This window comes from Sceloporus undulatus, chromosome 6 (genome assembly GCF_019175285.1).
Source record: "Sceloporus undulatus isolate JIND9_A2432 ecotype Alabama chromosome 6, SceUnd_v1.1, whole genome shotgun sequence".
Lineage (NCBI taxonomy): Eukaryota > Metazoa > Chordata > Lepidosauria > Squamata > Phrynosomatidae > Sceloporus > Sceloporus undulatus.
Genome location: NC_056527.1, coordinates 159,023,217 through 159,046,298, shown reverse-complemented (window position 1 = coordinate 159,046,298; position 23,082 = coordinate 159,023,217). Strand labels below are relative to the sequence as shown.

At 41.2% G+C, this 23,082-nt stretch overlaps 1 protein-coding gene across 11 annotated transcripts in view; it reads right to left on the bottom strand.

The window, feature by feature from the left end:
• The window catches only part of SEMA6D (semaphorin 6D), a 343,265-nt gene that overhangs the window by 37,618 nt on the left and 282,565 nt on the right, over positions 1-23,082 (bottom strand). The window contains exon 1 of one of the 11 annotated variants that reach the window (XM_042473537.1): positions 14,608-14,629. The exons of the other annotated variants lie outside the window; for them this stretch is intronic. The gene's annotated coding sequence lies outside the window, so the exon portion shown is untranslated. Of the gene's footprint in view, positions 1-14,607; positions 14,630-23,082 lie in introns of those variants that run through there. 11 annotated transcript variants of the gene reach the window in all.

The following is a 23,082-nucleotide window of genomic DNA, read 5'->3' as shown; positions in this document are numbered from 1 at the left end:
TGTCAGTCGCACTGAATCACAAGGATTGCAAACAGAACATGCAGCCTTGCTGACTTGGCAGGAAGACTGAGAACGTTGGGATTAGAATATTAATTAAACTGCAATCTCTTTTCCTTTTCGAACTAATTGCCACATGGTCCCCGATAAAGCCTTTGCCTGTAAATTAACCAAAGCTCCATTACAAAATTCCAGGCACATCCAGTCCCTCTAAACTCCAAGTCAACCATTTTCCTTTTACCCTGAGGGCTGGCTCTTTTAATTGTGAGAAATTGTTGTTTTAAACTTCTGAATACTTGACACCTCAACTCTAATGACAAGGCTATCCAAATCAAATCAGACGAACAAAGTGAAATCACACTTCGTGTGTTTCATGGATTAACTCTTCAATTTCCAGGACTTGCCAGACATTTTGCTGTCCAAGGGAAAGGGCAAGATAGCATATCTCTCCATTTCATGCAGGGTAGCTAAGGGGATTGGCAATTGAACCTTACTTTATACTGGCAATGGAAGAGGGTCCTCCACCACATCTGAGGGCAGCAACCCAGTTTAGGAGAGTAGGCTTGGGAAAAGCCAAGATGCTCTGAAGAATATGGCCACCGGACGTGGCTTCTGTTTGCTCTGATTTTTAGCCCCAGAGCATGGCTTTGGTCCAGTTTCCACCCATGTTTCCACTCTAAAAATCCTGCCTTCAAAGCAGTTGGAAATTGTTTATTTGGCCTGCCTGTTCCACCCCAGAGTCAACCTGAAGGCACATTACAATGACAACAACAACAACTAATTAAATAATGTGTATTGTGATCACTTCTATTTCCCCAAGGTTTCAAACAGAATGACCTATTTCCAGATCCCTCTCAGAAGCCAAAAGGTGAACTGCATGAAGTCCTGTGGCATGGATGGAAATTTTGGTAGACCTGGGGACAAATTTGGTCTCATGGATCACACAGTATTTATCCACACATGTTTTTCTCCCATTCATTCATTTCCTTTCAAACTTTTTTTTGCTAAAAGGGGAAAAGAGAAAACAAGAGAGAGAGAGAGATAGTGCTATGCTTCTGGATAGACAGTTCCTAGTGCTATCAGTCAAAGGGCATTGTGCAAGAAGGCATTCCATCTAAGAAAGTGGGGGAAATGATGAGAGAAGCAAGAAAAGATTAGTAGAGCTACAAATATAAGAGGAGGCCATTTGCCTCTCCAAAATTCAGGGGAGTTGCACAATAAAAGCTTTCTCTGGAAGCACTCTAGGAGAAGGGAGGAAGGGAAGATGGGCAAACAAAGAAAGAAAACAAATACTAATTCTCATATTGTAGTTTCATTTTTAGTTCTAAAAATACTGAAAACAAAGTTAGAAGTACACACAGCACTTTGTCACCTGGAGTAGTTGAGAAGATGTCAGCTCTTTCCTGTTATTTCCATCCAAAAGACATTTGAAAACAAAACACCTTTCAACAGTGAAGAGGTGATCATTTCCACTTAATTAAGTTCTCAGTCACCATCCCTAAGGGCTCAGAAAACCACTTCTTACATACACTTTGGAAATGCATATGAAACACTTGGAGAATCTGAGATAGAGGATGAGTAAATTAATATCTTGTGTTGGTTTAACCATATATGATGGAGAATTTCAGAGACACTGGTAGCTAGTCTCAGGCTGATGCAGAACAAGATGACTTAATGTGAATGTTAACATTTTAAAGTCATTATGGGTACATATGTAACACAAGAGAACTGGCCAACAGACAGCTGGAACCTATGAAAGGGAGAAGACTGTCTTAATAACACATATATACTGAAAGCAGGGATGAATTCATTTTTTCCACTTGAAGATTTTTGGAAATGTTTTCAAGGCAGGCTGTGTTCATAACTATGTTGCTTCAGAAAGACTAGCTCTTTCTTTTTATTATTTGTTGCCAAGTTGACTTTCACTTATGGCAATCTATGAATGAGAAACCTCCAAGAGCCCTATTCAGCAGCTAACCTTCTCAGAATTCAAAGATATAGCTGTGTTAGTCTGTAGAATCAGTATGTAGAGAGATCTTTGAGTAACTGAAATAAAGAAGCTGGCAACATGAGATTTTTTAGACCTCTATCTACTTCCTCAGATACATATAGTGGAGTGGAAATCAGGGACAGACATATATATGCCATAGGTATTCGAATCCAAAATCCTTTGTGTATGGAAATGAAGTAGCAAGTCCAGTTTTAATTATGGCTGTTAGGGAACAAAGACATAGTGAACTGGCCAATGTGTATGGAAATGAAGAGTCAAGACCATTTTGGCATTGGAAACTAACCTGTAGGTGAAGAGAATAGAGGAGGGTATAGGAAGCCCCCCTGAGGATAGGGTCAGATAGTGCTGAGATGTGTGTAGAGAGTCAGGAAGCCATTATCCCTGCTCAATCCCTTGCTGAAGGACTAGTTTATGAATGAACTCCAATTCTGCTGTTTCTTTTTCCAGTCTACCTTTGTAGTTCTTTTGGTCAAGATGAAATGCCCAGGGAGACTGAAATGTTCTGACAGGAACAATCCTAGCAGACAGGAGAAAGGCAAATGTCCCCATCTTCAAAAATGGAAAAAAAGAGGATCCCAACAATTATCATCCAGTTAGTCTGACAACTATCCCAGGAAAGATTCTAGAGCAGATCATTAAACACAAAAAGTCAACACGGGTTTCAGAGAAACAAGTAATGCCTGACAAATCTGATCTCTTTTTTTGATAAAATGACTAGCTTGGTAGATGAAGAGAATGGTGTGGATATAGTATAACTTGATTTCAGTAAGGCCTTTGACAAGGTTCCCCATGACATTCTTGCAAACAAGCTTATAAAATGTGGGCTAGACAAGATAACTGTTACATGGATTTGTAATTGGTTGACTGGCCGAACCCAAATGGTGCTCAACAATGGCTTCTTTTCATCCTGGAGAGAAGTAACCAGTGGGGTCCCACAGGGTTCTGTCATGGGCCCAGTGCTATCCAACATCTTTATCAATGACTAGGATGACAGAATTGGGGACATACTGTACTTATCAAATTTGCAGATGACACCAAATTAGGAGTAGCTAATGCCCCAGAGGACATTCAAAAATTCAAAAGGACCTGAATAGACTAGAAACCTGGGCCAAAGCTAACAAAATGAACTTCAACACAGAGAAATGTAAGGTACTGTACTTAGGGCGGAAAAATTAAATGCACAGATATAGGATGGGGTACACCTGGCTGAACGAGACTACGTGTGAAAAGGATCTATGAGTAGAAGCAGATCACAGATTGAACATGAATTGACAGTGTAATGCGGAAGCTAAAAAGGCCAATGCAATTTTAGGCTGCATCAATGGAAGTATAGTGTCTAGATCAAGGGAAGTAATAGTGCCATTCTAGTCTGCTTTGGTCAGGCCCCACCTGGAATATTGTGTCCAGTTCTGGGCCCAATTCAAAAAGGATGTTGAGAAACTGGAGTGTGTCCGAAGGAGGATGACTAAAATGGTGAAAGGTCTGGAAACCATAAAGCCCTATGAGGAATGACTTAGGGAGCTGGGTATGTTTAGCCTGGAGAAGAGATGGTTAAGAGGTGATGTGATAGCCCTGTTTAAATATTTGAAGAGATGTCATATTGAGGAGGGAACATGGCAGGGGTTTGGACTCGATTGCCCTTGTGGTCTCTTCCACCTCTATGATTCTATGATTCTAGTAGTATGGTATCATCTGCATATCTCAAGACTGTTGATGTGCTTATGTCCTATCTTCACTCCTTCTTCTGAGTCTGAACCTGCTCTTCTCATGATATGTTCTGCATAGAAGTTGAACAAATAGGGTGGCAGAATGCAGCCTTGCCTGACCCCTTTGCACTTGCTACAAATACTGCAATGCTTCAGAGGACACACTTGCTTGATCTTACATGACAGCTATCAGGCTCACTCTAGGGCAAGGATGAGGAATAGGGATGCCAGAATGAAAACTGAAGACTCCTGGTATACCTTTAACCATTATGTAGAATATGGAAGGTCAGCAGGTGTTGCTTGTCTTGGCAAACTTACCTGTGAAAATTCGTTCTTCTACACAACCATTAAATGTACAGGGAAACATCTCCAGTTTTCAATTTGGCAACCCTAGGGAGAAAATTAGGCAGGAGGGGTATCTTGATCCCTACAAGACCCTTTAAAGGCAGGACTGGTGGTGACTGGGGCAGTGGTGGGTGGAGCCATAGCAGATACATTCTTGTGTCCCATTCAAAGGTGCCTTGCACATACTTCCTTGATTCCCTCTCCAGTTTTAGGCAATCTCTCTAGTCATAAAAAGATGAACTTTTGTAAAGCTTGCAGTTGGAAACCACTTGCAATTCCAGTTTGCCCCAGATGATTACTAATTTACAAGTCTTCCAGACAATGCAGAATAGGGTTCTAGACATGGCTACCATTTCAGGTTTGAGCTCATCCCACTCCCTAATGGATCTCTGTAGCAGCTTGCTCTCATGTGAGGTCATGTTGGCATCTGCCCAGGTGGGGGTAATGCCTAGTAAAGAAAAGTGCAAGGGTGTGCTTCACCATTAAGAAATGACCCACAAAAGACGCATTACTAACCGTTAATGATGTTTCTGCAGCTCAGATCCACCAGTCCAGAACTGATGGGCTGCCCCTCTTTGCCAAGATTGATGAGAAGTCCTGGCTAATAGACACTAATGATTTCTGGCATTTTCCCTCTGCTGTTCCTCGCCCTGACAGCCTCCCATGATGAAGCATTTCACATTAAATTGCTAATGAATAAATGTAAACAAACCAGAATGACTAAACCTGAATAAGCCAAACAAAAAACAAACAAAGAAACACCCCAGTTCAACCCAAATGCAACTCAGGATATTGTGCAACAGAAGTCTCCAGGCTAGAGAAAAAAATCATAAATGGTTCACAAAGGTCTCCAGAGCTTGGTACTGCTATGGAAACTACAAGAGTGAAAATTTAGTAAGGGTTGGAAAGCAGGGTGCCAGAGAAGTGGAACTGCGAGCAGGGAAGACCCTATCTTAAATCCAGAGTTTAGACAACTCTCATGTTTGAACTACAGCTTTCATCATTTCCCAAATGGGAGTTCTGGGAGGTGTTGTCAAAATATGTAACTTCCCCAAGCTCTGTTCAAATCCCAGCTCAATAAAATGCAACAGGAAACTTTAGGCAACCCAAGTCTGTAATTCCAGGAGACACCCAACTAAACAACTATAGGAGAGCAGGTCATCGGGGTCATGGCAAACAGACTTGGCATCAGCAGCCTGTTTGTCATGGTGATAGATCAGCTATAGCTTCAGCTGGCTTCCAGTTTCTCACCCAGCTGTGATCCAAGCAACTCCTTCCCTTCAATGGAGGAGAAGAGGAAAATGAGGATGAGATATGACTGATGTCAGTAATGATAGTAAGAATGAGGGCCAGAAGAGCCACAGCCCCTTCCCACTGCTACCAGTGGCTGGCTCGGAGAGCCAATAACTTCCTGAATGCCTGGCTTAGAACTTTAAGAGCCAAGTTCTTCAGGACAGGCAGAGATGTCCAGAAAAATTACCAGGTATGCTCAGAAACAGGTTCAGGTAAAAACAGGTGGCTGCTGGTTCACATAAACAGAGGCCCATCCACACTACACAATTATAGTGCTTTTGTTCCACTAACTGCCAGGGTTCTATTTTATGGAATCCTGGGATTTGCAGATTAGGGAGAGGTATTTAAAATTCTTAGCCAGAGAGTGCCAATGCCCCACCAAACTACAAAACCCAGGATGCAACCATGAAAGTTAAAGTGGAATAACAGCACTATAATTCTGTAGTGTGAATTACAGGATTGGGCAAAAGCAAGGTGGCACGAGGCATCAGCCAGTTCACAGAATTGGGTTGTGAAGGAAGCAAGGTATGGGTGGATGATTTGTGGTGGTGCAAGGCAGCTGTCAGTGCCAAAACTGGGCTTCAATATAGACCAGGCAATGCAAGGTAAGAAACCACCACTGACACAGGTAATTCCTAGCCCTGGAGAGTTGTGAAGGTTAGCAACAGCTTTCAAGGGCTCTGGCAAGACGGTGGCAAATTTGCCACCTCTAGTATCCACCTGTTTGAGGTGACAGCCGCACTGGGATTAAAGGCAGGACCAGCTCCAACCACAGTCATCTGTTTTGTCACTGCATGAACAGAAAGATAGAGTAGATAAGCTTTTGGTTTGGTCCACCAGATGCAGCAATCCTTCACAAGGCAAAAGATTCCACAGAAGGTTTTCAGATGCTATTGCTGCAAGAATGCTTTGAAATTTCTGGAATCATGCAGCCATCTTTGTAAAGCAACGCTATATAAGAAGTTAAAGCCATAAGTGAATTATTCAGAGAACATCTTTGCCTCTCAGCTTGCTGGTGGTCAAGGCCTAACCTCAGAGGACACAGCCCGACAAACCCTCATTAAAGACCTCCTGACTGAAAGGGTGAGATAAAACCTTGCAGCAAAGACAAAAATTTCATAGGAACATGAAGGTGAGATTCCTTCCCAATTTATTATTCTTCATAATCTCTTTTAAATAACACCCACCTCTTGCTCTCTCGTTCTGTCAAGCAAAGTGCCTATAACTGAAATTTTAAACTGAACAGGGAAAATCTGTTCATTAATGTTTTGGAATGGAAAAATGAACATGAATAAATCTACAGATTCTATCCAAATTAGTTTGCTTAATCTGTTAAGTAACAGGCTCAGTCACCCTTGAATTGGATGCAAACAGAAGCAGTAGCTGGGACACTAGAGTCCTTTGAAAAATATATTAGGGTAACAACTACATAGAGCTTGGAACTATTCTGTTACAAGTTACTTTGGTAGTGGTACCACAAGTAGTGGTAATAAAAGTATTTGGCCAAAAGCATCTGAGAAAGTAGACTGAAGTCTACAAAAGCTCATACCGCCAACTTCTTTCTTTTAGTTAGTTAGTCTCAAAGATGCTACAAGATCTCTCTAGATACTGATTTGACAGACTAACCCAGCTACATCTTCGAATTCTACCACATTGATTCTGAAGAGTAACATTCCAAGTTATTAGACCATTTCAATGCTCGGGGGTGGTTGTTTTCAAGACGTGAGGTCATTTTGCACAGATCCAACATGCCAAACTGGAACATTTGTACTTATTACAAGTACTGTATATACTCATGTATAAGTCTAGAAATTTCAATCAAAAAATTGACCTCAAAAGTCAGAGTCGACTTGTCTGTGGGTCAACATAAATATTATACCTTAACTCTCATAAAAATAGAACCATCCTCTGGTGAAAGTCAAGAGTGTAATCTATCCTTAAAGCACCACCCTCCCTCTGCTCTTTCATCCATCCATCCTTCAGTGTGAACACAAGCAGTTATGCCTCCTGTCATTTTGTAAGTTCTTTGGCATCGTTTTCCTTTGCTTCATCCTTTGGATCCTTTGTTACATGACCCTGTCTTACTCTCAACTTATCCACGGATCATATCATTTCCCCCCAAAACCTGCCCTCGAGTTATACATGAGATCGACTTATAGTCAAGTATATACAGTAGTCTCAGCAACATGATACTCTTTGTAGCAGAATTTACAGTGGTATACAGCAACTCTGGTTCTGCACCAGTAGCTCCACAGGTTGATGGTGGAAAGATAGTTACCTACACTGGTTCTCCTACTTTTGGATGGTGCAAAATGGGAAACTGGGCAGTGATATTAACAATGATGCATCAGTATAGACCAACAGCCACATCCATCTGCACAGGTATGTCAACATGAGCACAGTGTTAAACAGGAACTTGGGCTAAACAACACGAAGAACTAGGCAATACAGTTGGCCCTTCATATCCACAGATTCTTTATCCACGTTTTAGAATAATTACGGCACATGGCCAGCACAAAATAATAAAAAGTTTACAGAAATTACATTGCATTGCATCCATTGGAAACATCATATTCTAGCATATTGTATGAATACATATATACATATAAATGTCAAGGATAAAATCTAGAGACATGCAACTAAATGGATTTAACAGTATACTAAATATAAGGGTATAACAAAGATAATTGACTATCTACTATCAAAATATCCATGTATTCAAACATCCACAGCTTGAAAATATTCAAAAAAGATATAAATTCCAGAAAGCAAACTTTGATTTTGCTATTTTATATATGGGATAGCATTTCACTATGCCATTGTATGTAATGGGACTTGAGCATTTGTTATCCACAGGGGGGGGCCTGGAACCAAATCTAAGCAGATACGAAGAGCCCGCTATACTGCCTTTTGTACAATGTACAATTTCCTCCCATCATCTTATTTACAACAGGATTATGCAGCCTTTCACAGTTCCTGAGATCATTTGATAGTGATAATATTTAAGAAGCCAACACTTTTTAAGGGCCCAGCTACATAAGTTCTGAAGGGATCCAATGCATGGTGCAAACATACTGGATTCCCCAAATTAGCAATATGCAGATAGGCCCTCTAGGACTTAACATCTTGAAAACAGGAAACACTCATCTAAGCAATAGGGATATTTGAGTCTCTCTCCTTGCCTCTCTGATGCCAAGAACAACAATGTCTGTCTTGTCTACAACTATGTCTATCCTTTATCTTTGGCTGGATGACACTGTCTTCCAAGATATGTGCAGTAATTGTTAGTGACATACCCAGAGAATTACATAAATTCTGGATAGCAGGTGGCTAGGAGTCCTCTTCAATATCAATATCCAAAACCAGCATCTCCAAAGCATGACCTCAACATTCTAGTGGCTACTCTGAAATTATCATATTCTTTGATAATGTGCATATGCAATACTTACACAAATGAGCATTATGCATTCTCACAATATCTACATTCTCCTCCTTTGCCATTTTCATACAAAGCCATCTGCCATGTCACAATATTTTCTTTTCCTCCCTCCTTCTTTCACACCATCTTTCTATCACACACACGCATCTGTATCATTTCACAAACCATATGCAAATAAACACCCATGACCAGGGATTTTTAACTGAAACAAGTAACAAAAGGAATCCAGCAACATTCATTTAAGGTCATAAAACTAATAACTGTGCCCCCAAATATGAGTGAAACATATGGGACCAGCATTATTACCTGAAGCAAACAAGCAACGGTATTGAAGGAATGGCAGTCATACTGATCTGACCAAAATCTGAAATGCAGATGGTTTATCACCAGAAATCTGCTGTTCAGGGCTAGCAAAATGGAACTGTGGGTTCCATGCATGTTTATCTCTCTGAATCTCCTTGCATGCCACAGGAGTTAAAGAAATTTTTAACTAGCAGTAGGCTTAAGCTACTTACACTGGAGTATTTCCACAGAATGTAGAACTGTTTTGGTAAGCGTGTTTTGATCATTGCAACTAAGTCAATTAATTTTTGAATGACATAGCACAGAACAATGAAAAAGAATCTGCTTGTCATAAAGAAAAGAGATCTAATTTTTAAAATTGAAAAGTTGCTATCCTCCCCCCCCACACACACACACAGACGGTTAGGGAGCGAACATATTGGGTCAACCACAAAGAAAACCTGCAGATAACAAATTTCACTATGCCATCACAGCTGTTGTGATTACTGCCAATCAATTTTGATTTATTACTCCATTATTCATTTATCATTGGTTGACCTAAAAGTGCCCAAACTACAGAATTTGTTCTTGATAAGGTAACCAGTGGACCACTTCAGTTCAGATTTGGCTGATTCTTAGGAGACTTTGATCCAAAACACACTGCAAAAATTATCCAGTTTGAGACTGCTTTAACCATCATGGCTCAGTGCTAGGGAATCCTGGCAATTGTGGTTTATTGTGTCACCAGAGATCTTTGACAGAAAAAGGCTAAACGTCTGACAGAATTATAGTTCCCAGAATTCCTTAACACTGAGTCAGGGCAGTTAAAGTGGTCTCAAACTAGATTATTTCTGCAGTGTGTTTTGAACCAATGTCTCCTCCTTTCCTTCTCCTAGTCTATCCTAGGCCCTAGGATTTGCAGGTCAACAGCTGAGCCCCAGGGATGATACCTTGTGATACTGAAGGGGGCAGACCTTAGGGATGCTACAGAGCTTGTCCCCTTCTAAGGAGTAGCCCCTGGTGGCATCATTACATATGATGCATAGGACATCAACTGCAGTTGCAGAATATGTAGTGGGGTCATTCAATCATTTGGCTCTGGTTCACCTGAACCAGCTGTTAAAATGTGTCAGGTTCAACGAACCAACCACTCATTATGAAGATAGAAATCAAAAGGTTTCACTGTGCCCTTCCCTTCCAACTGGTGTATGTTTTGATCCATTCCCAGCCACCCTAAACAGCAAACCAAAAGCTTCACCAATTAATTTCTCCTCTTTGTGCATGTTGCTTGAATAATTAGTATTATTATTGTCATCATTGTCATCATTATCATTATCATCATCACTACATGTTGTAAAGTAGATGATGAATCATACAACAACTGGAAATATATGGTTAGCATGTACACATTTTGGCAATAAAAAAATAGACAGATCTGGTTGTTAATTATTTTGAATGACACCAGTGAGAGTATGTCTTTTAAATGTGAAACACCAAGTTTCACAAATGACAATACAAACAGAGACACACAGACACACCTTTCAAGATGAGATTCTTCCCCCTCACCCTGAGATTTGGGGAAAAGGGGCCTGGCCCTGAGACTTAGGGCCAGTGATCTTTGGTAATCCAGCTCACCACTTCCATAGTATTCTTAACTAATTGCACTGACTGCTGATTTTTCAGGAATCATACCTGTTTTGACTATGGGGAATACCATCACATAAAGATGTTTTCAGCTAAGGATCAGTACAGCGCCGGCCTGGGGCCAAAACTAGGACTTGGGAGAGCTGAGCGTCCCCACGCCCCCGAGCCCTACCGCACGCCACGGGTGCCATCTTGGCATGCTGCCGTTTACATGGGGCGTGCAACAATGACATCCATGCAGCACAGTGCCCAAACAGTGCAGTGCCGCATGGACATCATCGTTGGACATGAGCATGTCAATGTTGCCCCACGCATGGCAGAAAAAGAACCCGCTGGGAGTGGATTCTTTTTAAGCCTTGCGGAGGCCTCAGCGTTTGTCTGCTGTGGCCTCCATCTAGGGCAGAAATTTCTGCCAATCTGTATCCCACCCCTAACTTTGCTTATTAAAACCTTCCAAAGAAAAATAAAACTTGACTGAAAATTCCCAGTGGTGTTTTAGACTCTAAAGAGGTGCTTGGACCCCCATTATTCCTTTTAGCTTCTGCCTGACCTTTCTATTTCTCATACAAGGCTTGCTAGCATGGTGGCCTTCTGGGCTTATTTCTGAAAGGAAATTATGTGCATATTTCATATGTGCATATTCACATACACACTGGCAATGGATAAGAAGCCCTTACAGATAGCTGGAGACAAAAACAGATGACCTAACCCCAAGAGAGACCAGGCCATCCCACAAATGAATTGGAAGACACAGCAGCTTCAAAATGTATGCTGCATAGCTGATACTTCAAATGCCACCCCATTTATCAGTGATTTCTTATCAGCTATGCTATCTTTATTCTACTGACACTTTGAAATAAAACAGTAAGTAAAAAAATAATACATTCCTGAATTCCTGTTAAACAATACTTGAAGTGCAGTAGCACTGGACCTTTTAATAAAAAGATTCATAGTTTCACATCAGTCTTATCCACTGTATACAGCATTTGGCAGGTGTTAGACTTTAGCATACTGCTATGAGCAAAGCAGGGAGATAGTGCTGTGGTGAATCTCTCAATTTTGGCTTTGCTTAGTGTCTCATTTTGCCAGCCTTATGCTTCTGTTACTGCTTCAGTCTTAATTAAACAAATACACTCTGCATAAAATATAGTACTCATTTCTGTCCACATTTCTCCTAGTAATCACATTTTTGCAGTCAGTTCTACCTAATATACATATTTTTGCAAGTATTTCTCTCCAAACATAATACACTTTGTATGCTGTTTTTCAATATACATATGTTTGTGTGTTCTTTCCTCTTTTTATATGCAGTTTTTGATTAAGGCACTGCATTTCATCATTTCAAGAAGTATAAATATTGAAGTACAACTCCTTTTCAGTTTCTGTACTGTTTTAGAATGTGTAACATTGATGTTGTCAACTGTCATCAAGTCAACTTTATGGTGACCCTTTGAATTAGAAACCTTCAAGTCACCCTGTCACCAACTGCCCTATTCAGGTCTTGCAGACTCAAGACAGCTGTGGTTTCCTTAATTAAATCTATCCATCAGTAATGCAATGTTCCTCTTTTTCTATTGTCTTGTACCTTACCAAGCATTATTGTCTTTTTCTATTGAATCCTGACATGTCCAAAGTATGACAATCTCAGTTTAATCCTTTTTGCTTCTAGAGGGAGTTCAGGCTTGATTTGCTCTAGGACCCATTTTGCTTTTTAGCAGTTCACAATATCCATATAACCCTTCCCCAGCACCATATAGTGTACCCGTGTCATGTGCAGCACATTATACACTGCTTTCAGCATATGCTGAAAGCAGTGGCGGAAGAAGTGGTGCTGTGCGCCGGAAGGAACAATAGCATGTGTGCCCATGGTGCACGCGCACCGCTGAGCCACCACACCACCGCGAGCACTAGCCCCATTACTTGTAATGGGGATCAAGCATATGTGCAATTTGTTATGCATGGTGAGGTCTGGAACGGATCCTGCACATAAAAGAAGGGCGCACTGTATTTCAAATCAGTTGATTTTATTACTATCAGCTTTCTTCACTGTCTAGCTTTCACAACGATACATAGAAATTGGACTGACAGTGGTATGGACAATCCTAGCTTTAGTATTCAGTGATATGTCTTTACACTTCATCATCTTGTCTAAATCCTTCATAGCTGCCTTTCCAAGTCCTTGGGGCTCTTCAGACCTCCAATTAAGGCCAGCCTGGAGGCAGAGGTGGAGCGTAGCGGCCACATGATGCACACTCGACTCCGCCCCCAGGGCACCATGATACCGTGCACATGGCACATGGCATTCCTCAGATGCTGCATCCATAGGATGCAGTGGCAAAGGAGAGCCTTCAAGCGGTAGCTATTGCACCCCTTCCAGGGCACAAGAAGGAACTGCTTTTTGCAGCTCCTTTTTGCACCTTGGAAAGGCTGGATCATGGCCATGACATTCGGTTGCCATGGCCCCGATCTGGCTAGGAAAGGGGTGGCATTGCACCGCCCCATAGGGACTGTGTGTACAGCCCCCTAGTCTTCTTTTGATTTCTTGACTTCAGTCTCCATTAATGACAATGGGAAATCATTTAACACTTTCATTGTCTAGCTTAAAGCCATGTAAATCATCTATGGTCATTATCCCCCCCCCCCACTTAATACAGTTGGCCCTTCATATCTATGGATTTTTCATCTATGGATTTCAACCATACATAGCTTGAAAACATCCAAAAAGATATCAATTCCAAAAAACAAATCTCAATGTTGCTATTTTATATAAGGAACACCATTTCACTATGCCACTGTATTTAATACGACTTGAATATCCATGGATTTTGGCATCCATGAGGAGGAGGAGTCCTAGAACCAAACCTCAGCAGATAGCAAAGGCCCACTGGATTTGACATTAAACCTGACTTTGCACTTTCTTCCTTGATTTTCTTCAATAGTCATTCCACATATTTACTATTTTCTGCTAGTAGTACGTGTAACATTACATAACTACATATTAAAGTGTGGAGTGAATTACTTGGCCAATCTTAGGTATGAAATGGAAAGCTATGCATTCCATGAAAGCCACTGACAGAACCAGATTGCTGCTATGGGGAGCTTTAGAGGTCAAAGAACAACCAGAACAATAGCCAAAACTCCACAGACAAAGGTTTTTGATGTAATCTGTAAAGAACCACAGGTCAGAGACTGTCATAAATGTTTTGTCCCGGACAATTCCTCTTTCCTTATTCAACATGGACTTGAATATTCTGTTGGTTCTCAGGGAAGGTGAGGTAAAGCACTTGGTAACTGCTAACAAAACTCAAGAACTCTGTGCAAGGAGTGGCAAAAATGTCCTAGCTCCTTCATCTAGTCACTGCCCCTCCTTTTTAAATAGACCCGGGCATGACCTATGTGAAGAAATAACAGCACTGTTTCCAAAAAGAGGTCTTATGCCTGAGTGGAAAGAAGTGAAGCACATGAGCCTTTGTTTGGTTTGCAAACAAAATCTAGCATACCTCTGGTATTAAATACACACTGAATGGTTTAGAAGTGGCAGGAGAAGGAGGAGCAGCACCAAAACCCATACTTTAGTATGCAAATCCACATTCTAGAAGCAAATAGCACAATACAATGACGGGCAATAATTCCATACATATATAAAACAAGATACATTAATATCTGGTATGTTGTTTCTATTATAGCATACCTTCTAACTGTCTTAGTTTGTCAGGGACAATCCCCATCCATCCTCTGTCTTCTACATTTTCAAATGCCTCTCTCTTCCTCCCACTTTTACCCTTTGTCTGCAGTTTACTTTAATTGCTTTGAATTGAGTTCAAGTGCAAAAATAGTTTGCATTCAATTAACTGAGCCCAGGGGAGAAAACAAGAGGGGCAAAGTCATACCTTTCCCAGTAGACCCAGGCAAAAGCAAACTGCTGTAGCCTCTCCAAGTTGTTGTGCTGTTGTTCTTTTTAAATAGCATTTGCTATCTTGACCAAACTCTGATGTTGCTTGGCTACATGTGTCCCAATTTTCACCTGAGAAATGTTGGAGGGTACATTAATGGGTAAAAACAGTATAAATTCCAAATATCAAACCTTGATTTTTCATTTTTTATAAGGGACACCATTTTGCTATGTCATTATATTTAATGGGACTTGAGCATCCACGGATTATGTTATCCATGGGGGATCTTGGAACCAAACCCCAGCGTATAACAAGGGTCCACTGTAGTATAGGAATTCTTGGTAAATTCAGTGTTAGTATTTTATTGTTGTATTGATTGTTAATTGTACTAAGTATCTTTTAAGGTTGTAATCCTGCCCCAATTCACGGGAGAGGCGGGAGGTATAAATAAACTATATTATTATTATTATTATTATTATTATTATTATTATTATTATTATTATTTGGAATTCTCCTGTCCCTAAGAATTACTGATATTTCTGCAGTAGGTGTGGATGAAGGGGAGTGTATTTGGTGCATTCCAAAGCACATTCTCACTCCATGTATGACTGTTATGAGGGCCACAAGCAGATCTGGCTTGCAGGAAATGAATACGCACCTAAAGAATTGTCCAAGTATCCTTTGGTATTTGTATAAATTCTGAAACAAATGCTCAGGACCTCCTGTTGCTTAAGAAAAGAACAAGATGGTCCTGCTCATGCTATAGATCAAAACCAAATAGATGGGCAGTGGAATACTCAACAGACATGATAGGCAGTAGGCTAGCTTAGGTGGTGCAGACCTGGCTGCTTGGTACACACAGCTCTGTCTTACAACACACTGCCTTTTCTTCCTGTTTCCCAGCATTGCAAACTGGGGGAACCTCTTCTTTTGCCCAACAGTAGGGCCAGACAGGAGGCATAGGACTTGAATGTATCCCCCTCTTTTTTGACCATGGCATGGATGGCAATTAGGTATAATCAGACAAACCATCATATTACCCTTAATTAACCTCTCTAACCACAACTGTATGTTTTAGGTACAAATGAATACTTTTAGTTGGTTCTTAAATGACACAGAAAGACTCACGGGAATTTTTTACAACCAATATATCCAAAGGGAGAAGAGAGAAAAGAAGCATGTACAATAATGAGTAAATAACCAATCTGTTGCTTTAACAAACCACTCAGTCTTTAAAGAACAACAATAAAGGAGTCTGTATTAACACCTCTTGATCTGTTTCGAAGTAGGTTTTTTTTTTTAAAAAAGAAAGCTGTATAACTAAATCCTGCTACTGAATATCACAGCTTTGATCTTAATTGGCTTCGGTTATTTGCAAGCTTTTAACTTTTTCTAGGAGAGTACAGATCCCTCCCCGCAAGTTCCGACAGAATGCATGGTTTTAAATGGATAGGGTGGCTTTTAATGATTCAAATACTCACCACTTGATTAGGCACACTTTGAGGACAAGAAGTCTCTTGTGATTTAGCAAAACAAAAAGTAGGAAAAAGAAAAAGAAAACAAAACCACCACTCTGTTCCAGATGGAAAGGAAAATGTGTCACCATCTTAAGCATAACCAATGGCTTCAATCAAAATGATTCAAAATTATATTTTGACAGCTGTTTTGCTCAAGCCCAGCCCTTACTGCTCTTTCTGGGTACAAACTGGAAACCCTCCAGCTGAAAACCATCTTTTTGTTCACAGTACTAGACCTACTGTCAGACGTCTTCTCTGTTTTATATTATTCCTGTGGGACAAAGCTCTGCTTGACAGTTTGCCAGTTTCCATGCTTTCGCTGGGTTTCTAGGACAAAGTGCAAGGCACTGCTCCTTAGTCCAACTTCTGATTAACTGCCTTGATAGGTCAAAACACTGCTAATTTGAACTGACTACTCTGAGCCCCTCAGATCCTTATGTTGAATTTGTGCATGAGAGATGCTCTGTGAATTCTCAGATGAGAGAGATCATGTGGAAGTTCTTAAACTCTGTTTTCCCTCAACTCTCATCAATCCCAGAGCCATACTGACAATTCTGGGAGCAGTTCCATTCATTCTGGGTGCTGCCCAGAAAGCAAGGGTTGGCATGAAAAGATGTGCCCTGGAACAAATCAATAATGGAAGACAGCACAGCTCAGTGGCAGAGCACTGGTTTTGCACATACAAGTCAGATATATAAAGGGCTTGAAAGGTTATAACCAACACCTTGTATTGTGCCTGGAAATTAATAGGAAGCCAGTGAAGAAACTTTAATATAGGTGCAATATAATCACCTCTAGATCTTTCAGTGGCCACCCTGGCTGCCCTATTTCGGATTAATTGGAGTTACCGGACTATATACAAGGGTAGCCCAATGTAGAGCGCATTGCAGAAGTCAAGTCATGAAGTTACCAGTGCATGCACCATAGTTTTTAGGTCCTCAGGTTCTATAAAGGGGCGTAGTTGGTGTATCAACTGAAGCTGATAACAGACACTCGTAGCCATCACATCTATCTGAGCTGACATCTGGTGCAACGGATCCAGGAGTGACCCCAAACTACAAACATCATCCTTTAGGGGAAGTGTGACCCTGTCCAGGACTGGATGACAAACCTCCAAACCTGAATTAGGACCCCCAACTACAAGCACCTCTGTCTTATCTGGATTCAGTTTCAGCCTGTTTTTCCTCATCCATACCATCACTGCTTCAAGACATTCCTTCAGAGGGGAGATGCCTTCCTTAGTTGACACTGTCTCCAAGCATTACCATCTGGAATCTTCCTGAGAGATAGGTCCGGAACCACTGTAATACAGTGCCTCTGATACCCAACTCAGGTATTCCAGAAGGATACCAAGGTCGATGGTATCAAAAGCTGCTGAGATTATGGGGTTATGACTCTGGAGGCTACAGTTCAAATCCCTGCTTGGCCATGGAAACCTTGGGCAAATTACACTCTCTCAGCCTCACAGGAAAGCAAAAGCAAACTCCCACTAATCTTACAAGGAAAACCCTGTGATAGGTTTTCATTAGGGTGGCCATAAGACAGAAACAGCTTGAAGCCACACAACAATGCCAAATATGTTTACATATTATCTACAGTAGTGGTTCCCGACCTTTGTTCTCCAGACATTTAGACTTCAAATCCCAAAGTCTCTGATCATTGACTATACCAGCTGGGATTTCTGAAAACCAAAATACTTGCAAACCCATCTCTCTGATGATTCTATGATTCTGTCTGCCCTATTATTTGATTACTGGCCAATTAGTTGTCAACCAGTAATGCATAGTTACTCCACTTTCTCTCTTAGAGAAGAAAAAGGGCATAAAGACATGATGGACTTATGTTACTTTTGATATGTAACTTTGCTACACCTTTGTTGCCAACAAAAAGTTAACATGGTATTTTATTTGTAATGTGTTCTTTTCAAGCTCCAAAAAGGAGTATGGAATTGTCCACTTGGAATTCAATAACTCTACTTTTTTGTAAAATATATTTTTACTCTGCTCTTCCAGAGGTGCTCCCAATGAGCTCCCATTCCAGCTACTGAACCGGCCTGTCTCACAAATAAGGAGTCAGGTCATCTCTAGATGATCACATTGTAGTGCAAACTGTTTGTGCCGTTCACAAAGTTAACATGTTGCATTGCCTTTAATAATTAAGCTTCAGTTAACAAGTTGAGAGAAGGAAACTGGAAATGTTGTTCTTATACTGGCAAACAATGTTTGCTGTTTGTGCGTCACTGTCTCTCTTGCATGAAGAAGAGTAAAACTTTTGAAGCATGTGTTCAAACTGTTGCTCTTATTTACTATATCACATCAAACAGCATTAATTTGCCATGTGGACATCTTGCATTTCTCATTTGAGACAAAGGGCAATAAAAACATGGAAGTCGTGGAAAGGCAAAGCAATTTTAGTACACTGACTGTGCCATTGTTTTGCAGCATTGCTCTCAAGTGTAAAGGCTCTTACATTTTTAAAATTGCCTAATCAAATGCAGACGCTGTTACAGTCACGCTAAATTGTCAAATAATGGCAGAAGAACATTTCTTTCTAGCACTGGGCAGTTGGATCACATTATTACATTTGCTACTATGTCTGTGCATTTGCGCGTGTGTGTTTTAAATTTGGGAGCATGCATTTGTAAATGCATCCAGTGGAAATGTGAATGCCTACACAATTGCTAGGAGAAGAAATGGTTGCCATGCTCTGATCTCTAGGAAATATATTTTGATGCAACAGGATCTTTGAAAAGGTCGTAGAGGTAGGTTCACCAAATGGACTTCAGTTGCAATGTAATTACATGAGCATCCTTAGCTATCTTCTCATTCTGTGCACCAAAGCAGCGGACTATCTGTTTCTGATCTGGCAGTAACCAAAGGAAACAAGGAAGGGGAAAAAAACTTTTTACACAAACCTGTGTGTCTTTCCTGAGTGGGAAGACAAAACACAACATGTCTCTGCTACAGGTGTAAATATTTCATTATGTCTACATTATATAACTTTAAGTATACCTATGGGCAAAACAGATGGCCCCTTTGCAGCAGCTTCCCAGTGGCTTGGGGGCATGTCGTTTAGACCATGATGGAGATCTCTGGGGCCAGGATTGAGAGCAAAGCTGTGATTGATTTCACTGTTTGTGAGATCTTGGTTGGCAAGAGTGAGATCAAGAGCATTGAATATGGGATCATGATATCGAGCATTGAGAGCTATGTTGGGTCCATTGTGGGGTCAGTCTGGTGCTGAAACATCTAGGTCTGAGGTAGAAACCACTGGATTCAGTAATGATCCCCAATGAGTTGGTGGGCAAGGTGACTTATGTGGAGGTTGGTATGCCAGAACCTGTGACTGTTGTAAGGATTCTGTCTCCTGCACTGGTGGAGAACTGGCCAGAATAAGGGCACTTCTAAAGGGCCTCCTGGTTTGTCTGGTTGTCAGTGAGTGTTTCTTCTACAATGGCTGGTAGGGAAGAAGGGCTAGATGAACTTGAGCCATGTCTCAATAACAGTACTAGTGTAGGTGTTGACTGAGGGACTTCTTTGTCTTCTTGGTCTTGTTTTTGCAGGTGTAGCTGCAGGTTCAGTTGATAATTGTTTATGTCCCTTGCCAAACATATATGGTAACAGGATCATGGAGAGTATCTGTAGTCCTATCTTAGAAAAGGGAGATGGAGTTATTTTTCAGCCAGGAAGCCAATAACAGTGAACATTATTTCCATAACTAGTTTCTACATTGTAGGGGATCAGAACATTTGGCCCACCAGTTATTTTAGACTGCAGTTCTCACCATATTTTACAATTGGCTGTGTTGGATCAGGTGTCTGGAATTTGATGCCCTAAACACCAAGTGAGTGGGGGAAGTTTCCTCAGTACCTTCTAGATTAGGTGATTTTATCTATTCTCATTGAAAGAGATGTCCAAGATACTGAATTCTTTTAGTCTCCACCCCCTTTTTTTCACATCCCAAATCAAAGGTTTAGGCTGTAATACTAAACACATTAACTAAAGAGTCATAACGTACACAATGTGCTGGAGTGTATGACAAATGAACGGGTCTTACAGAGAAAATCAAGCCTGAACTCTCTTCCTAGAAATAAAAACAAAACAGTAAATTGAGGCTTTCTTACTTCTGACATATTATGAGAAGACATGATTCATTAAGACACACTGGTAAGTATTGTGGAAGGCAATACAAAAAGGAAGACCAAATTACATGTGGAGAGATTTAATCCAGGAAGTCAAGGCCTTGAATAGGCAGGACCTTAACAGGGTTGTTGAAAACCAGGACATTTGGAAGGCTCTCATAGAATCATAGAATTGTAGAGTTGGAAGAGACGACAAGGGCTATCCAGTCCAACCCCATTCTGCCATGCAGGAACTCTCAATCAAAGCATCCCCAACAGACGGCCATCCAGCCTCTGTTTAAAGACCTCCAAGAAAGGAGAGGCCACTTTCATGGGGTTGTCATGGTTCATTAACTTGATGGCAATTAACAACAAATCATATTGAATCTGGGACTTCTAAGTAAAGATGTTTTGGGGAGTGTACTGCTAGTGTTAAATCAAGAGAAGGAGGCAGCCTTCTAGGATAAGGTTACCAGGGGCTCTTTCACACTACACAATTATAGTGATAGGATTCCACTTAAGCTGCCATGGTCCCACTGTACGGAATCCTGAGATTTGCAGTTTAGGAAGAGGGATTTAGAATTCTCAACCAGAAAGCGCGAATGGCCACCAAACTACAAACCCCAGGATTCCTTGGAAGCACCTGTGGCTATGAAAGTGGGATCATTGTCCTGTACCTGAGCAATGTGAAAGGGTCCCATGTAGCAGGGTCAATACTAAAGCTGGCAAAACAAGTTTCTGTTTTGGGAAGTGAGCAAGTGGCTATGTCTTCTTTGGAAGGGGCCTCGATCAGCAAATGCATTGCAAGCAGAACATTCCTAAATCAAACCTAACATTTCCACTGAAAAAAAGGTCTTTGGTCTGTTTTTGGCTTGCAGCTCCCATAATCCCTTACCATGGTTATGTTGACTGGGGCCTTCTGGGAGAAGAAACACATCTGGAGAGCCAAAGGGTTTCCCATCTGGAATTTGAAAGAAGGAAAGTGCTGGGAAAGATCACTGCTCTTATTCTTCTGAATTGGGAGTAGACAATACTGAGCTATTTTTACAAAGGAAGAAAATGTCTGGCTTGGCATACAACAGCTTCCTATGCCCCCTAGAAATGCCTGTTTTCCAGCATGAATGTCAGACAAACCAGCTTTCTTTCCATCCTGGATGCAGTCACTGTGTCTGGGTTTCTAAGGTCACTGCGATACCTGCATCTGATTAACTGTTCCATTACTTTGTTTTGGATTGATTCCCAGGTTTTCTTCCCACCTCACTCGATGGTCATTCCCTCTCTGTTTCCCCATTTCTGCCTCTCTAATCACACCATAAAAGTAACAAAAGTAACATGTACCATGATGTGATTATTCAGTGTCTCTTATTTTAAATGGGAGGGGGAGAACTGTACTCTTGGGGATATGGATGGGAAAAAGCTCTTCTTCCTTAGATTAATAGTTTGCAGCACCTTTTAATTTTGTTTTATATCAGCAGCAGGGTGGAGTGATCCACTCTTCCTTGGAGTGTAGGTGGGTAGAAAAGTGGCATGTCAGCAAAGGCCAAAGTGTCCCTCCAGGTTTGGCCCAACAGTTGAGAGTGATGTGACCTGGCAGGAGATGATCCCATGGAAAGGCAGGGAATTGGAATAATAGAATCATAGAGTTGGAAAAGACTGCAAGGGCTACCCAGTCCAACCCATTGCCATGCAGGAAATCTCAATCAAAGCATCCCTGACAGATGGCTATCCAGCCTCTGTTTAAAGACCTCCACGGAAGGAGGCTCCACCACTCCAAGGGAGTGTGTTTTACTGTTGAACAGCCCTTACTGTCAGAAAGTTCCTCCTAATGTTGAGGTGGAATCTTTATTCCTGGAGCTTGCATCCATTGTTCTTGTGTTCTAGTCTCTGAAGCAGCAGAAGACAAACTTGCTCCATCCTCAGTGTGAATTGAAACCCCTTAAAATACTTAAACAGGGCTAGGGCTATCATGTATTTACAACACCCAGTCATTCAAGAAAAAAAAATACACTGAGGAAAAACATTTTATGCCAATCTCTGATCTGCATGCTCATTTTCTACTTGTAGAGACCTGGTGGTGGTTCAATGTAAGAACTCTGATTTCCCTGAACCTGCAGTCTGAAATGGTACAGGCCATACTGCTGCATGCGTAGATGATCCCACCATCAACAAATAATTACAACATGGCTCATTTTTCCTCTTTGAAACCTACAGATGTTGCAGCCAAGAAAACATCACCGAGCAGCAGAGATCTCTCCGCTGCCTGAAGAAAGCCATTATGAGTCGGCGAGATGGAAAATTTTATATTGTTTATTTCATGGATCACCTGAAATTCGCCTTTTTACCCCCTTGAAAGATTTTTGCGCTGGGCAACTTTGGGCATGCAGACCCCTCCCTGCCTTTTACCACCAATCTCTTGCACCAGGTGGAAAAATAACAGAGACCAGCTACCTCTGCAGCCAATGCCGAGGCTGGCCCTCTGCCAGCTGTGGAAAGTGAGCCTGTGCTGGCTTGCTGATTATCCAGGCCCAGGGAGTGAATGTGCCACTCCAGAACAATGCCAAGCCTGTTCTCTCCAGTGTATCCAACTGGTTATTATTTCAGTGCCCTATAAATGGGAAGGCAGGTACAGCCAATTATATCTGTTCCTTATTTTAATACCGGCTTTAATTCTAATGAACAGAGAAGGAGAGTGACGCTTTAATGGGCTGCAAATGCAGGGAGCTATTTTAATAGTAAGATTCCGTCTAAAAATGTGCAATTGTTCAGAAGGTAATAGTTGCCTTCCCCACCCAATGTTCACTGCTCTTAAATCCTCCCTGCTTCCCCGTTGCATCT